Raw genomic sequence first — 18,077 nt, 5'->3', positions numbered from 1 at the left:
TCTCTTTCCAAAATTTTATTGTTAGAAGATTTATTTTGGTCTCTAACATCAATGTTGAGAGCCATGATCAAGCAAGCGAAAGCTAGGAAGAAGAAACTCTATTGCTACTTTGTGGGCTTTTGCAAAGCATTTGATACAGTCCTATGAGATAGACTACTATAGAGGCTGCGGATGCTTGGGATTCCATCAACATGATTTCGGGCATCTATGCACTATATGAGAGGGTGGTGGGCTGAGTCAGATACCTAAGAGTACTTCCATGAGGTAGAGGACCACATCACACAAGGTGGAGGAGATGGAGTGGGCATAGCAAGTTTGTCGGTCTTTATTATCCTTTGTGGTGATGATATTGTCTTGGTCTTTGAGTCGTAGGAGGGTCTACAACAGCATCTCCATGCTCTACATTACTTCTACACACAACACAGATTGACCATTAATCTTGGGAAAACCAAGATCCTGATCTTCCACACATCAGCCCCAATACCGAGGAGGACAGTCTTCACTCTAGGAGCAGGACAAGTGGAGGTAGTGAATTCATATACCTATTTGGGGGGTTACATTTACCACATCACAAAGATTTTTTCCATGAGATAGGTAGCCAGAGATCACCTCACAGGAAGATATGACCTTGCTGGAGAGATAGTGCCATCAGGCACACTTCCATGAGCCCTATACATGGAGGTGGTTGTTTGATACACTCGTTAAACCAGCCATGATGTATGGAGCACCTATCTTGACCCCTATTCTAGCTACATATCTATGTATGCAAATTGAGAGGCCACATATTACCATGCTATTAGTACCGTGTGAGATCATTAGAGCAGAATTTACAACACCTTCTATGATGATGAAAGCTCTTTTTCAAACCATTAGCTTTATATACAAAGTACAAGTTATGCATCAAAAAAAATTGCTTGGGAGAGCTTTCGAGGCTTCCATGTAGCTAGCACAGGCAAGACACAAGAGCTCATAGTATGAACAAGTAGAACAATGGCTCATGGAATATGGGATCAATGTGGACTACCTCCCTCCCTTCTAGGATGACCCTAGCTCCCCATCCTTACACCTATTTGCCGCCACTGATAGAAACCTAGTCATGTCACAAGATCTCAATCAGCTACACATACCGCATACATGGATCTCACCTTGGCATCCCCTCCCCCAAAGATGCCATACTACAAGGGCCACTTTATGAGGACTACAACAGCTGGTTTCATTGAGAGGCCTAGATACCTAGATTGTAGACATATACTTGCCACATGAGATATGAGTAGCTACCAGCCAGCTAGGGTCTCATCTCACCAGCTCGAGATCGAGACAAGAAGAGCAACCCACATCTCTAGAGCCAAGACGATTTGTGGACTATGCTGAGAGGAGATGGAGAGAGCAGCACTCATATGCAAATGCAGGGCCCCCATAACATAGCCCGAGCGAGATATCCCACACTATTCAAAGGGATACGTCCCTTAGACTAGGCATGGAGTCCCTAGATCAATGATGCTTTGACGAGTTCCCACTTGAGATCTAGAGGCTTCAAACTCGATTACTCCAATTGGGAATCATGGAGAGAGGGGACAAAGAGTTACAACTCAAAGTTGAATGCTGGTTGAGGGTGCAAGGATACCATATACAGAGACTACACCAAAGGGAGATTTTGGAGATTCACTTGCAACACAAGCACCACCTAACAAGGTTGAGACACGGATTTAGATATTATTTGTACACCATCTTATCGAGGATGTATGATGAACCACTGCGTCGCCTGCTACCCTTGCCCCCCTCACGATCGTCGCCTGCGCTGCCGCCCCCTCCTTCCCCGCCTGAGCTCTCATCTGGCCTACTCGTCGCCCCCGCCAGTCTTCCGCCTCGCCTATCTTGTCCGACGTCCCGCCCTGCCCTGCCCGTCACATGTCCTGTACCGCCCTACCCTGTCCGCCGCCCCCGCCCTATACATCGCCCCGCCCTGCTTGTCGCCCCGCCCTCGCCCTACCTGTCGCCCCGCCTTGGCCACCATCTTGCCCGTCGCACCCCCACCCCCCCCCCCCCCCCGGCGCACTTCCCCCGTCCGCAACCTTGGCCCTATCTGAAACAAACACAGCAGGATTCTCCTCCCTCGCCATCGATTTCCCCACCCTCCAGTTGCTCCCTGCATCTGCAGCAATCCCCCCCCCCCCAGGTGGCACCGCGACATGACTGTTGGTCCTCTCAGTAGGGACGCACAATGGAAACCCCTGGTCAGACGCCGGCGCACTCAGGGAGTGCCCCCTAGTCAAACACCTTGCGCGTAGTAGTCTCTGAGGAACAACTCCTAGCCATCCGAGCTAAGGAGCTGGAGCTAATGGAAACAGCGATTTATGGTCAGGTAGTAGGACATTCCCTAGCCAGGGCCCAGCTTCGAGACTGGCTATACTCCACACTGCACATCGGGATAGCGCAGATCGAGAAGGTGGTCCTATTGGGCCAAGGGATCTTCATAGTCCGGCTCAGCTCGGTAGACGCAGCTCGCGAGTTACTTGCCAGCTCACCATATGCGTCCACGAGGGGGGTCATACACACAGTCCCTTGGTACAGGGGCTTCACTGTGGAGGCATTTGCACTCCACAACAGGTTTCTTCAGCACCCGGTCACGCTTCTTTTCCCCAGCCTGGCGATTGAGTATCGCCAGTTGGTGGAAGACTTTGAAAGGCTTTTCGACACTATCCTTCTCGCGTCCTTCGCGGATGCAGTGACAGCTTCTGCAGGAGTCCCAAAGGTACGGGTGGCAGTGAAAGAGGTCAAGAATATCCCACAGTTCCTAGAGATCGAGGTGGGTGGGCACTCCTTTACGCAGCAGGTCATTGTGACGGGGCAGCCAGGGCAGTGCCTGCGCTGTCACGACTTTCGGCATCAGGCAACACGTTGCACACGTTTCGGAGCCAAGGTGGCTCCGCCGACAGGCCCACAGGTGGACGCTGATGGCTTCACACGGGTTCAGAGACGACAGAGAGGGAGATGGCAGGGGGGGCGCAATCTGCGTCTCAGGCAGCCCAACCTTGGCAGCAGGGAGCAGGTGGACGTGTGACACCCCCTCGGCAGAGCACTCCTCAACCCCCTCTTGCCCCCCCCCCACCTGGCAGGACCGCAGCCCCCCACATCCACCACCCACGCCACAAACTACCTCTCCTAAGTCCCCACAGCCCCCACACCCACCTCCACCGACATCCCAGGCCCCCCCCCCCCCCAGTGACCTTGGCCCACAGCCCCCCACTCCCAGGACCACTAGCCCCCCCCTACACCCGCCATGTACTTTCGTCCACCCCACTATCCCTCGATCATCCTCCCCCCCACTACCTCCCATACCGAGCACCTCCCCTGATCCGCACCTGTTTCAGGCCAACCCCCCTAGTCCCACCCCCCCAGTCCCACCCCCCCGCCTCAAGTGATGAGCCACACATGCCTACATCCTCTTCGCACCAGCAATCCTCCCCCTCCCATACAGCCACCATCTCATCCACCACTGCCACCCGTCACACCTTTCCGAGACAGGCATAGCTGTTGCCACAGGAGTTCTTCCGTAGTGGCCCATGGTCCTACTTCAGATTTGCGGAGCGCAGAGAGTTCCCACTACCTCTAGAGGTGGGGATCTTCGTGGTTCGTAAGTCAAGGAGGGGCAAGGTTCATCTACTAGCACCACCAGATGGACCAAACTGCGCCTTCTTTCTTCAGCCCTCTCACTCTAGGGAGTGGATGACGACACAGACAGAGGAAGAGTTGAAAAGTCGGCTGGCGGACCACACCTCCCAGTGGATGGGAGAAGAAGGACTAGCACTGTTTGCATAGCAGTAGCCTAGTTGTATGATGGACATTAATTGGTGGGCTGGTGCTGAGGTCCCTCACCATAGCAGGAGCAGAGTGTTCTGAAGCCAACATTTCTTTCGTGCGCATATAGGTACGCATGGAATCTTGTGGGGCAGTAGGCACAGTATCCACCATGCCAGCAACAAGCCTGTTGCCTTTTTTTGCGCGTACATCGACCCAGTCATTGCCACGCGAATCCAAACCCGAAACCTGTTGTTTACCTTTATCCAAACCTTGAGGTGGTTGGGTGGCATCCTGCAACAGAGCATCACACACCATATCTTCCATGGGCAGCGCAACATGCTCAGCTTCTGAAGTGTGGTGCTTCTCTGGGCATTCGGCCATAAAATGCCCCAATTTTCCACGGGAAAAGCAATGTCCTGCAAAGTTGCCCCATTTCAAACAGAAGTGTAAAGGATGCATGCCAGAGCAATTCAGACGCAACCAAGCAGGCCTTTTCCTAGCAGTGTCCCATAACATACACAAACAGTTGCGATTCATGGCCCTTAGGCTTGGGGGGACCAGAATAGTGTCCACAGCAGCCATGGCGTCCTTTAACAGTGGCCAATTGACAACTGGACAGTTTTCCACTTCAACCCACACAGGGCATTCACGTTGCAGCAGGCGCCGAAAATCTGCCATTGGGCGCCATGGCACAACAGGGACCAAACAGTGATCAAAGAACAAGGGCAATTTGGACAGGAGAGCAGCACAGTGCGCCTCAGATTTCAGCAGCGCCTCAAAAAAGCCTCGGGGCCCAACAAAAACCTCTTCAACACATTCCCCTTGAAGCAGATTGTGCAGCCACTGGCGAATACGGGAAAGCTGTGGGATCCTGCGAGTGAAGAAGAGTATCACAGCGCATTCATAGAACACTGAAAAGGATCGCAAGACATTTTTCGGGTCCACAGTGGCTTCCAGAACACAGAGTCAGAAAAGACTTCCTGATTATGTTGAACATAATCGCCAAGCAGAGTGTTGGCAAACTCCACCAAATGCTCCCAGTCAATATCCTGAGAGTCCACAAAATCAGAAGCAACTTGAGCATAGGAACGATCCTGATGATCCATTGTCTCTTCCGAAGTATGCTTGGAGCGTTTGCCCGCAGGCTGGAAGTCAGGACCAGTGGGCATCTCTTCTATGCACGGAACCATGTCCTCTGGTTCCTCGGTGTCAGAATCCAGACCAAGAGCAGCCACCGTTTGGTCTATAAAAGCCAGATCCAGACTAGCCATATTGTACCACTGCATATACCGGTCAGAGGCGAAGTGAAGAGCTCACGGGAGGCAGAAATGGACAGGCCTCTCTCTCTCTCTCTCTCAGGCAAAACAGGCCCTACACTAGACTAGCATCTTCAGTCGTGGCCTGTCCCAATAACGTGAGTGACAGGGCACAACCCTCACAGTGCAGGTGCAGGAGGGCGAACCACAGGGTGGGCAAACGATGGCAGGGCTAGACAGTCGACGGAGCGGGGCAGGGACGAAGCAGCGTTCAACAAGGCCCACAGTTGAAGCGGACGGGCGCGAACCAGGGCGGACGAGCGCAAACGGGCACGAACCAGGGCAGACGGGCGCGAACCAGGGCGAACGGGCGCAAACGGGCGGAAACCAGTGCGGACAGGCGCAGAGTCTGCAGACGACAGCAGGACGGGTTAGGCGACGGAGGCGACGGGCCAGACGACGGACGACAAGTCACGCGACGGGCCAAACGGGCGCAGAAACGACAAGACTGACGGGCAGGGCCAACAGGTCAGACGACCGTCGGCAGGGCAGCACCTCTCTCTCTCTCTCTCTCTCTCTCTCTCTCTCTCTCTCTCTCTCTCTCTCTCTCTTTTCGTAAAAGGTAATTGTATTAATTACGAAAAAAAGTACAAGATTACATGATTACATGAGTACAAGAGACACGAGGGCCCTAGGCCAACGTGTGGGAAATCCCCGGACTAGTACACTAAAAAGGTTACACCAATCATGGCAAGGACCCAGAGGCAATTGCCAAATGCCAGGAATGCAAATCCTCCCGAGGGAGCAAGTCAGAGTGCCTGATGAGATCTAGCTGCCAATGCAAGAGCCCTTTAAGCCTTGCAATATGTCGCGGTACATTAGAGGCCGAATCAAAGAGAAAAGCATTTCGGGTGGTCCAAATGTGCCAGCATCCCCAGTATCTGAAAAAGTGAAATAAGATCTTCATATGTAACGTTGGCGGTGTGGAATACTTTGGATGCACAAAAACCCAATCGAAAGGAGTCAGTGAGGACCCCACCACTGCGCGCCAGATTTGCGACAAGAGTGACCAGATATTCTTGGCGAGCGGGCAAGAAAGAAAACGATGTCGGGCCGATTCCGCCGTAGTGGTGCAGAAGAAACAATTGCCATTCGAGATTCGACGCTTGGAAAGGGCCGAGGCAAGAGGAAGACCACCAATCATTACCCGCCAAAGAAAGACCTTGCATTTGAAAGGTGCCTTATTCCGCCATCCCTCCATCAGCGTTGCCTGCCACCATGCCAGTGATTTCCGCAGGCCCCAAACAGTATTAGCTTTCACACCGAGCCATTGGTGATCTTTAATGAGAAGATGATACACCTGATTAGTAGAGGCCTTTTCCAGACTCAACTGGCCTGCAAGGTCCCAGTCCTGCCAAGGGCGATCCATAGCCAGGGCAGGAAAGGGTTGCCTACCCTGAAGTTCCGACGAAAGCTTCCCCCATAAATCACGGTATCCGCGCGGGATCCTGAAAAGTCTCCTAGCAGTCCGAAACGATGCGAGGACATTGCGAGTGGCAAGGCTAGCATCCGCAACCGACGTCACACCTAAACGGGCCATGCGGTTAAATCTTGGTCTGAGCTGATGTTTACCTTCCCATGAAAGGAGTCTCGATACTGCCAACAATTCCAGCTGAAAGGAGTTAGTCTGCAAGCGGTCCCCTACTGGATGCCAACGGCCCTTTTGGAGCACCACTTTCCAAGAGCCGACCAAGTGCAGTAACAAAGAGGAAGAGGGACTGGAAAATCGAGAGTCAGCATTAAGGACATGCCACCATGAGGCCCGAAGTCGTGTGTTACCCTGGCGGAGCCCGCTGTCCTCAAGAAAATAACGGGCTATGATGGTCCACGGGTGATGATCCACACACATGGCACGAAAAAGAGACCAACAAAGAGCCAGCATATGAGTTTCCACATCCAAAATAGCTCCACCACCCATGCGCTTAGGGGTACATGCATGTGACCATGAAATCCAGGAAATGCCTGCCTGCAGTGAATCTTTCTTCCATAGCATGAAACGAATGGGATGAGTGAGAGCCTTCAAAGTAGTAGGCATCCATGGCAGTAATGGCAGGAAATACGTCAGCATTGGTAGTATAATTGTCTGAGCCACTTTGAGGCAGACATGGAACGGCTAGACTTGCGACTTCCAATACATAAACTTCGCGGCCAGTTTTTGTGAAATCCACTCCAGCAGGTCCTTTGGCCGTACATCCACCCCCAATGGGTATCCAAGATGCCTGACAATGGAGCCACGGGAAACCACCTGGCCCTGCCAGCCTAATGACTGTAAATCAGGCTCCGTGCAACTGAGAATGGCTGACTTAAAGGCATTGATGCGAAGACCAGAGGCTTGACCAAAGAGCGTCCAAACATCTAATGCCTTGCGAATGTTGTCCCTGTCCGCCTGCAAAATCATAAAGGAGTCATTAGCCAAAGATTGGCTAATGAAGTGCTGCCCCAAAGGAAGAGACAACCCTGCCAGCTGGGCAGAAGCCGCCATGGAGGATAACATTGAAAGGACCGGGTGAGTCGCCAGGGCAAAGAAGAGAGGACTCAAAGGGCAACCCTGTCGGACCGAGCGTGCAAGGACAAATGGCTCTGTAACCCCACCATTAAGCATAACTCTTGAAGAAGCCGCAGTACTAATGGTGTAGATCAATCGGGACATCCGGATACCAAAGCCCATAGCAGACATGAGATCTGCAATGAAAGACCAGTCCACAAAGTCAAACGCCTTTTCCAGGTCCAATTGAATCAAGACCACTTGCTGATTGGAGTGCCGCGCATAGTCAATAGCCATTTGCACATTTAAGATATTATGCAAAATGTTGCGGCCCTTAATGAAACCATATTGGAGAGGGTGCACAATAGCTAGAAGGTGCTTGTGAAGCCGATTTGCCAGCACTTTGGAGAAGATTTTATACATCGCGCCCATCAACGAAATTGGTCTCCAGTGTTGCAGCTTTGACGGCGAAGGGACCTTGGGAATCAGTTTGATAAGGCCTTCTTTCCATGAAGAAGGCATGACCCCTGTTTCCCAAACCTGCTGAAACATGACCACCAATGGCTTTACCAACTGCGTGGCCGAGTGCTCAAAAAATTCATTAGTGAGACCATCCCAACAAGGACTTTTATCCTTAGGCAGGTGCAACAAAACATCCATAACCTCCTCTTCGCAAATATCCGCCTCCAAAGTGGCTTGCATATCAAATGGAACCTGCTGGCGGACCAGATGATAGAAGACCGAGCGGGCATGCGTAACCTGGCTAGAAGGCAAGGGAGAAGAACCAAAAAGATCCATAAAATAATTTCTGCACATATTGATAATGGTCTGCGGATCAGTGACCATGCGACCTTCCGAATCCTGGAGTCGAGTCATATTTTCGCGAGCCGGAGAAGCATGCAAGGCGCGAAAGAACTTATGAGACTAGCAGGCACTATCTTGCAATGTGTCAGTCAAGTTATGCAGCTTGGCCTGCTGATAAGATTTCAAGCTAAATACTTGAATAAGATGGGCCAAACGCCGCTCCAGTGACAGCAAAAAATCATCATCTGGGGAGTCCAGGAGCAAGGAACGGACCAAGGCCAATAAGTCCTCTGCTGCATGGCGACGTCGGCGACAAAGAGAGGCATTATGAATCCCATACTGCCGAGCAACCCGCTGCACATTAGAGAGCAGGCATGCAAATGAAGCCAAGCCCTCAGAGGCGAAGTCCAATAAGAACCTCTCAATCAATTGCTGCATATAACCCTGAAAAAGTGGATGCTTCAAATAAGAGGAGTTGAAGCGTAAAGGGAGCTTATCCAGCAACTGCATAAAAGGTGCAATAGATTGTGCCCGCATCTCAAGCTAGAGGGGGAAATGATCCGACAACGCATATTGCTGCAAGACCTTCATCTCCAGCATCTCGGGAAGAAAATCATCCCCTTGCATGATATACATTCTGTCCAACCGCGACCAAGTGGTTGCATATTGTGCGGAATGAAAAGTAAAACCTGAAACAGAAGGGTGAAGCCACGACCAAAGATCTTGCTTAAGTACGTGCAAAGCAAAGGAGTTCCACACCCGGCTTTCCGGCGTATCCATTACCGAATGCCCTGAGGTGGACTGAGAAGAGTCAACACACATATTGAAATCTCCCATCAAAAATCCCCTGCGGCCAAGTGACATGGAGCCCTGCAAAGTCGACCATAGATCCCGTCGGGATGCGGGATCATTCGGAGCATAGAGTCCCAGCAACCATAAAATCTCTCCTTCAAATAAGACTTCGATTACCAGAAAGCGGCCCTGCACATCATTTTTAACAAGAACAGGCTGGTATTTCTCATGGACAATCATCAGCACGCCCGAATAGTGCGTAGCATGTGTCCCTGCATAAAACAGACGGAATCCATGACAATCCACAACTTTTCCTGCCTCACCGTGACTTTTGTGCTCCATTGCACACAATACATCCCACTGGTTCTCATGCAAGACAGTCCACATGGTATGTTGCTTATGGCGAGAGCAAATGCCTCGCACATTCCACGTGGCAATCTTCATATATTTTTAAAAAAGGAAGTCAGGAACGAGGCGCCTGTTGCCTTGATTGCACCTTTTCCGCGAGAGCATTCAGGACACCCTCATCCAGAAAATCAGCCAATACTGCAAACGAATTCGGGCGACCTGCTTTAGAGGTAGAAGGGAAATCCACTACCTTGGGAGTGGGGCGGGGATAACGCCTATCCCAAGGTGTAATCACATTACCTTTTGCATCAAACGCCAGCTTAGCAGGTGGGACCTTGGGGCCCTCTGAATAGACTTTCCTTGAAGACGGATTACGGGGGGCGGACGGGGCCATAGTACGCACAGCCTGCTGTGAGGTGACCATGTCTTTCCTGCGCGTATACGTGCGCACGGAATCTGGGGAAGCATTAGGCCCCGGATCCGCCAGGCCTTCATCCAACTTTTTACCTTTTTTTTGTCGTGCCTCAATCCAATCAATGCTAGGGGAATCCAAACCCCGGACCTGTTGTTTGCCTTTATCCATGACAGTAGGTGGCTGAAGGGTCTCCTGTGTCGGGGCATCAAGCACCATGTCATCCTTGGGCTGCACAGCCTGCGCCTCCTCACAAGACGGTTGCCGTTCCGGGCATTCGGCCATGAAATGCCCTAATTTACCACATGAAAAGCAGTGTCCGGCAAAATTGCCCCATTTCAGGCAAAAATGCAAAGGATGCATGCCAGAACAATTGAGGCGAAGCCACGCAGGCCTTTTCCTGGCCGTATCCCATGACATGCATAAACGGTTTCGGTTCATAGCCCTGAGGCTTGGGGGAACCAGCACTGTGCCCACAACCGCCATCGCATCCTTCAACAATGGCCAATAGACCGCTGGACAATTTTCCACTTCCACCCACACCGGGTATTCTCGTTGAAGCAGACGCTGGAAGTCAGCCATAGGGCGCCATGGTACCACATGGACCTAGCGGCGATCAAAGAATAGTGGCAACCTGGACAGGAGCTTAGCTCGATGCAATTCCGATTTCAACAGCACCTCATAAAAGCCGCGAGGTCCAAGGAAGATCTCCTCAACACACTCCCCTTGCAATAAATGGTGCATCCACTGGCGAATATGTGAGAGCACTGGGATCCTGCCGGTGAAGAAAAGTATAACTGCACGGTCATAAAACACCGAGAAGGATCGCAAGACTGATTTTGGGTCCACCGTGGCTTCCAGCACATCATCCGGAGCCGCATCAGAGAAAGTTTCATTATTATGCTGGACATAATCGCCAAGCAGAGTATTGGCAAAGTCCAGCAAATGCTCCCAATCAATTTCCTGCGAATCCACAGGTTCAGAGGCAACCTGCGCATAGGAACGTTCCTGAGGACCCATTGGCTCGTCAGAAGTATGCTTGGAGCGTTTGCCTGCAGGCGGCAGTTCAGAACCCGGAGGCGGCTCCTCCGTGCATGGCACCATATCCTCCGGCTCCTCTGTATCAAAGTCAGGGCCAAGGGCTGCCACCGTCCGGTCTAGAAAATCCATATCCAGGCCAGCCATATTGCTGTCTTCTCGCTTTCGCTCGCTCCCTCACTCTCTCTCTTTCTCTCGCTGTGCAAGTCCCGCAGACCTGCAAAATCAGGAAACCACCCGGCTGCAGCAACAGGACTGCAACGGGGCTCCTGTGGAGAGCAGGACAGACACACGCAGATGAACCGAGGCGCACGGGAACGGGGCAGACACCAGTGAGGCTTCAACGCGGCTGCAACAGGCTTCCACGTTGACGCAGAGCAGCCGACCACAAACGGAGTGCTCTGCACCGGGCAAACGTCGACAGGGCAGGCGAGGCGTCAAAGGGTCAGGCACAGGCCAGGCGTCGAGGGGACAGCGTGGAAGGGGGCAAAGGGTCAAGCACAGGCCAGGCGTCGAGGGGGCAGCTTGGAAGGGCGCTGCTCGCTGGCGCAGCACCAACGACCAGCGGCGGATCTGGCGCAGATCAGGGCGACGACAGGGGGCGCGATACACAGGCTGGCGCTAATTAGCGCAACGGCAGGGGGCGCGATACACAGGCTGCAGAAGCACACGAAAAACACAGCGTGGAGGGGCAGGAGCCGAATCCTGGTTGACGCGCTGCCCTAGACGAGCAGAACGAGCAGGGAAAAGCGCCGCAGCAAGAACGTCCCGTCGCAGCCAGTTCCGCCATCTCTTCTCTCTCTCTCTCTCTCTCTCTCTCTCTCTCTCTCTCTCTCTCTCTCTCTCTCTCTCTCTCTCTCTCTCTCTCTCTCTCTCTCTCTCTCTCTCTCTCTCTCTCTCTCTCTCTCTCTCTCTCTCTCTCTCTCTTCGTAAAAGGTAATTGTATTAATTACGAAAAAAGGTACAAGTTTACATGATTACAAGAGACACGAGGGCTCTAAGCCAATGTGTGGAAAATCCCAATACAAAGCTAGGAAAAATTTACACAAGTCATGGCAAAGACGCAGAGGAAATTGCCATGTTCGAGGGAAGTAAGTTCTCCCGAGGGAGCAAATCCGAGTGCCGAATGAGATCTATCTGCCAATGCAAGAGACCTTTAAGCCTAGCAATGTGTCTCGGTACATTAGAGGCCGAATCAAAAAGAAAGGCATTCCGAGTGGTCCAATTGTGCCAGCATCCCCAGTATCGAAAAAAGTGGAATAAGATCTTCATATGCAACTGTGGTGGTATGGGGTATTTTGGGCACACAAAAACCCAATCGAAAGGGGTTAGTGAGAACCCCACCACCACGTGCCAAAACTGCAACAAGAGCGACCAGATATTCTTAGCGAGCGGGCAAGAAATAAATCGATGTCTGGCCGATTCCACAGTAGTGGTGCAGAAGTAACAATTGCCGTTCGAGATTCGACACTTGGAAAGGGCCGAGGCAAGAGGAAGACCACCAATCATCACCTGCCAAAGAAAGACCTTACATTTGAAAGGTGTCTTATTCAACCAGCCCTCCATCACAGTTGTCTTCCACCATGATTGCGATTTCCGCAATCCCCATACAGTATTAGCTTTAACACCCAATCATTGATGATCTTGGATGAGAAGATGATACATTTGATTAGTAGAAGCCTTTTCCAGACTCAACCGACCTGCAAGGGCCCAGTCCTGCCAAGGACAATCCACAACAAGGGCAAGAAAGGGTTGCCTGCTCTGAAGCACTAACAGAAGTTCTTCCCATAAATCACGGTATCCACGCGGGATTCCGAAAAGTCTCCTGGCAATACGAAACGATGTGAGGACATTACGACTTGCAAGGGTGGCATCTGCAAAACTGAAGTCACACCCAAACGGGCCATGCGGTTGAATTTTGGTCTGAGCTCATGTTTGTCTTCCCATGAAAGTAATCTCGAGACCGCCAACAATTCCAGTTGAAAAGAGTTAGTATGCAAGCGGTCCTCCGCTGGATGCCAACGCGCTTTTTGGAGCACCACTTTCCAGGAGCCAACCAAATGCAGTATAACAGAGAGGAGGACGGACTGGAAAATCGAGAGTCTGCATTAAGGACATGCCACCAGGAGCTCCGAAGTTGTGTATTGCCATGCCTAAGCCTGCTGTCCTCAAGAAAATAACGGGCTATAATGACCCACGAGTGATGATCCACACACATGGTGCGAAAGAGAGACCAACGAAGTGCCAACATATGAGTTTCGGCATCCAAAATAGCTCCACCACCCAGGCGTTTGGGGGTACATGTATGTGACCACGAAATCCACGAAATACCTGCGTGCAATGAATCCTTCTTCCATAACATGAAACGAATGGGGCGAGTGAGAGCCTTCAAAGTAGTAGGAGTCCATGGCAGCAATGGCAAGAAATATGTGAGCATTGGCAGCATAATTGTCTGAGCCACTTTGAGGCGGACATGGAAGGGCCACGCTTGCGACTTCCAATACATAAACTTAGCTGCCAGTTTCTGTGAAATCCACTCCAGTAGCTGCTTTGGCCGAACATCAACACCCAACGGGTACCCAAGATGCCTGACAACGGAACCACGGGGAACCACCTGACCCTGCCAGCCCAATGACTGTAAATCAGACTCCGTGCAACTGAGAATGGCTGATTTGAAGGCATTGATACGAAGACCAAAAGCATGACCAAAGAGCATCCAAACATCTAATGCCTTGCGAATGTTGTCCTTGTCCAGACGCAAAATCATAAAGCTATCATCAGCCAAAGATTGGCTAATGAAGTGCTGTCCCAAAGGAAGAGACAATCCGGCCAATTGAGTAGAGGCTGCCATTGAAGATAACATTGAAAGAACCGGGTGGGTCGCCAGGGCAAAGAAGAGAGGACTCAAAGGGCAACCTTGTCTCACCAAACGTGCAAGGACAAATGGCTCTGTAACCCCACCATTGAGCATAACTCGCGAAGAAGCTACCGCACTAATGCTGTAGATCAATCGGGACATCCGATTGCCAAAACCCATAGCAGACATAAGTTCTGCAATGAAAGACCAGTCTAAGTAGTCAAAAGCCTTTTCCAGATCCAATTGAATCAATACCACTTCCTGACTAGAGTGCCTGGCATAGTCAATAGCCATTTGCACATTTAAGATATTATGCAGAATGTTGCGGCCCTTAATGAAACCATATTGAAGAGGATGCACAATAGCTGGAAGGTGCTTGTGGAGCCAATTCGCCAACACTTTGGAAAAGATTTTATACATCAAACCCATCAAAGAAATTGGTCTCCAATGTTGCAACATTGATGGTGAAGGAACCTTTGGAAGCAATTTGATAAGGCCTTCTTTTCATGAGGAGGGCATGAACCCTGTTTCCCAAACCTGCTGAAACATAGCCGCCAATGGCTTCACCCATTGGGTAGCCGAGCTCTCAAAGAATTCATTGGTGAGACCATCCAAACCAGGACTTTTATCCTTAGGCAGGTGTAACAAAGCATCCATAACCTCCTCCTCACAAATATTTGCCTCCAAAGTAGTTTGCATATCAAGTGGAACCTGATGGCAAACCAAATCATAAAAGACAGAGCGGGCATGCGTAACCTGGTTAGAAGGCGACGGAGAAGAACCCAGAAGATCCCAAAAATAATTCCTGCACATATTGACAATGGTCTGTAGATCAGTGACCATTCGACCTTCTGAATCCTGGAGTCTAGTCATATTTTCTCGAGCCAGAGAAGCATGCAAGGCGTGAAAGAACTTATGAGTTTGACAAGCACTATCTTGCAAATTGTCAGTCAAGTTGTGCAGTTTGACCTGTTGATAAGATTTCAACTGAAATTCTTTAATAAGACCAGCCACACGCTGCGCCAGAGATAGCAGAAATTCATCATCTGGGGAGTCCACCAGCAGTGAATGAACCAAAGCCAATAATTCCTCCGCTGCATGTCGACGCCTCCAACAAATAGAGGCATGATGGATTCCATACTGCCGCGCAACCCACTGCACATTAGAGAGCAGTCGTTCAAAGAAAGCCGAACCCTCAGAGACGAAGTCCACTAAAAACCTCTCAATCAATTGCTGCATATAGCCCTGAAAGATTGGATGCTTCAAATAAGATGAGTTGAAACGTAAAGGCAGTCTATCCAGCAGCTGCATAAAAGGTGCAATGGGTTGTGCAAGTATCTCAAGCTGGAGAGGGAAATGGTCCGACAAGGCATATTGCTGCAAGACTTTCATTTCCAGCATCTCAGGAAGAAAATCATCATCCTGCATGATACACATTCGGTCCAGCCACGACCATGTAGTTGCATATTGTGCAGAATGAAAAGTAAACCCTGGAGAAGAAGGGTGGAGCCAAGACCATAGATCTTGCTTAAGTACCTCAAGAGCAAAGGCATTCCACAACCGACTTTCCAGAGCATCCATCACCGAATGCCCTGAAGTGGACTGAGAAGAGTCAACACACATTGAAATCCCCCATCAAAAAACCCCTTCTGCCAAGTGACACGGAGCTCTCTCTCTCTCTCTCTCTCTCTCTCTCTCTCTCTCTCTCTCTCTCTCTCTCTCTCTCTCTCTCTCTCTCTCGTAAAAGGTAATTGTATTAATTACCAAAAAAATTACAAGTTTACTTGATTACGAGATACATGATGACACTAATCCATCATGTGAAAAGCTTCCAGTACTAAGAGTTACAAAGTCATGGCAAAGACGCAGAGGAAATTGCCATATGCCAGGGACGTAAGTCCTCCCTAGAGAGCATGTTAGAATACTAAAGAAGATCTAGTTGCCAATACAAGAGACCCTTAAGCCTAGCAATATGCCGCTGAACATTATAGGCGGAATCAAAAAGAAAAGCATTCCGAATGGTCCAGTTATGCCAACAGCCCCAATATCAAAGAAAGTGAAACAGGAGCTTCATATGTGGCTGTGCCGGAGTGGGGAATTTGGGCTGCACAAAAACCCAATCAAAGGGGCGTAGCGAGAAACCAACCACCGCTCGCCAAACGGCTGACAAGAATGACCAGATTTTCTTAGCGATGGGGCAAGAAACAAATCGGTGACGGGCGGATTCCACACTAGTGGTACAAAAGAAACAGTTGCCGTTGGAGATTCGTCGCTTGGAAAGAGCTGAAGCAAGCGGAAGACCACCAATCATCACCCTCCAAACAAAGACCTTATATTTGAAGGGTGTGTTGTTCAACCAGCCCTCCATCATAGTTGCCCTCCACCATGACCGGGATTTACGCAATCCCCATAGAGTATTCGCTTCTATAACCAGCCATTGATGATCTTTAATCAGAGGATGATAGACCTGGTTAGCGGAAGCTTTGCCTAAATTCAGTCGGCCTTCAAAGTCCCAATCCTGCCAGGGATGATCCAAAGCAAGGGCAGGAAAGGGTTGTCTGCTTTGAAGCACCATCAGAAGCTGTTCCCATAAATGCCTATATCCACAAGGGATCGTGAAAAGCCTCCTAGCTGTACGAAACGATATTAACACATTGCGACTGGCAAGGGTGGCATCCGTGACTGAAGTTAAGCCCAAACGTGCCATCTGGTTGAATTGTGGTCGAAGCTCATGTTTACCTTCCCATGAAAGTAACCGCGAGACTGCCAGTAATTCCAATTAAAAAGAATTAGTAGCTAAGCGATCCTCCGCTGGATGCCATTGAGCCTTCCGGAGGACCAGTTTCCAGGAACATACCAAATGGGTAAGCAGCGATGAAGAAGAACTGGAGAACCGCGACTCAGCATTAAGAACATGCCACCAAGAACTCCGGATTTGGGTATTGCCATGCAGAAGCCCATGATCCTCAAGGAAATAACGGGCTATAACGACCCACGGATGATGATCCGAGCACATGGCGCAGAAAAGAGACCAACGGAGTGCCAGCATGTGAGTTTGGGCATCTAAAATAGCCCCTCCAACCATGCGTTTGGGGATGCAGGCATGCGACCAAGAAATCCAGGAAATACCTACATGAAAGGAATCCTTTTTCCATAGCATGAAACGAATAGACTGAGTAAGAGCATTCAGAGTCATAGTATTCCAGGGCAGCAATGGCAAGAAATATGTGAGCATTGGCAACATAATTGTCTGGGCCACTTTGAGGCGAACATGGAAGGGCCAGGCCTAAGACTTCCGATACAGAAACTTAGCTGCCAGTTTCTGAGAAATCCACTGTAGAAGCTGCTTTGGGGGAACATCAACACCCAAAGGGTACCCAAGATGCCTGACAATGGAGCCACGAGGAACAACCATACCCTGCCAGTCCAATGACTGCAAATCAACTCCGTGCAGCTGAGAATGGCTGATTTCAACGCATTGATGCGAAGACCGGACGCCTAACCAAAGAGAGCCCAAACATCCAATGCTTTGCGAAGGTTATCCTTGTCCTCACGCAAAATCATAAAGCTATCATCAGCCAAGGATTGACTAATGAAGTGTTGTCCAGAAGGAAGCGACAATCCAGCCAACTGAGTAGAAGCTGCCATATGAGATAACATCGAAAGAACTGGATGAGTCGCAAGGGCAAAGAAGAGAGGGCTCAAAGGGCACCCCTGTCTGACAGAGCGGGCAAGGAAAAATGGCTCGGTAACGCCTCCATTCAGCATGACTCGCGAAGATGCCGCAGCACTGATGGTGTAGATCAGGCGAGACATCCAAGCGCCAAAGCCCATAGCAGACATAAGTTCAGCAAACGAAAGACCAGTCGAGATAGTCAAAAGCCTTTTCCAGGTCCAATTGAATCAGTACGACCTCCTTATTAGAATGCCTTGCATAATCAATCGCCATTGCGCATTTAATACATTGTGCAGAATGTTTCGGCCCTTAATGAAACCATATTGGAGAGGGTGCACAATGGCAGGGAGATGCTTATGGAGTCGATTCGCCATTACTTTGGAAAAGATTTTATACATAGAACCCATCAAAGAAATTGGGCGCCAATGTTTCAACGTAGACGGCAAAGGAACCTTTGGAAGCAGTTTGATAAGTTCTTCTTTCCATGAGGAAGGTATGATCCCCGTTTCCCACACCTGTTGAAACAAAGCCTTCAATGGTTTCGCCAG

At 50.3% G+C, this 18,077-nt stretch overlaps 1 protein-coding gene across 1 annotated transcript in view; it reads left to right on the top strand.

The window, feature by feature from the left end:
- The window catches only part of LOC148032699 (uncharacterized), a 373,621-nt gene that overhangs the window by 302,566 nt on the left and 52,978 nt on the right, over positions 1-18,077 (top strand). The window lies entirely within an intron of this gene.

This window comes from Lygodium microphyllum, chromosome 8 (genome assembly GCF_053477565.2).
Source record: "Lygodium microphyllum isolate KBCC chromosome 8, Lygodium_microphyllum_v1.1.10, whole genome shotgun sequence".
Classification (NCBI taxonomy): domain Eukaryota; kingdom Viridiplantae; phylum Streptophyta; class Polypodiopsida; order Schizaeales; family Lygodiaceae; genus Lygodium; species Lygodium microphyllum.
The sequence above is the reverse complement of the archived record's forward strand: the minus strand, read 5'-3'. Positions and strand labels throughout refer to the sequence as shown.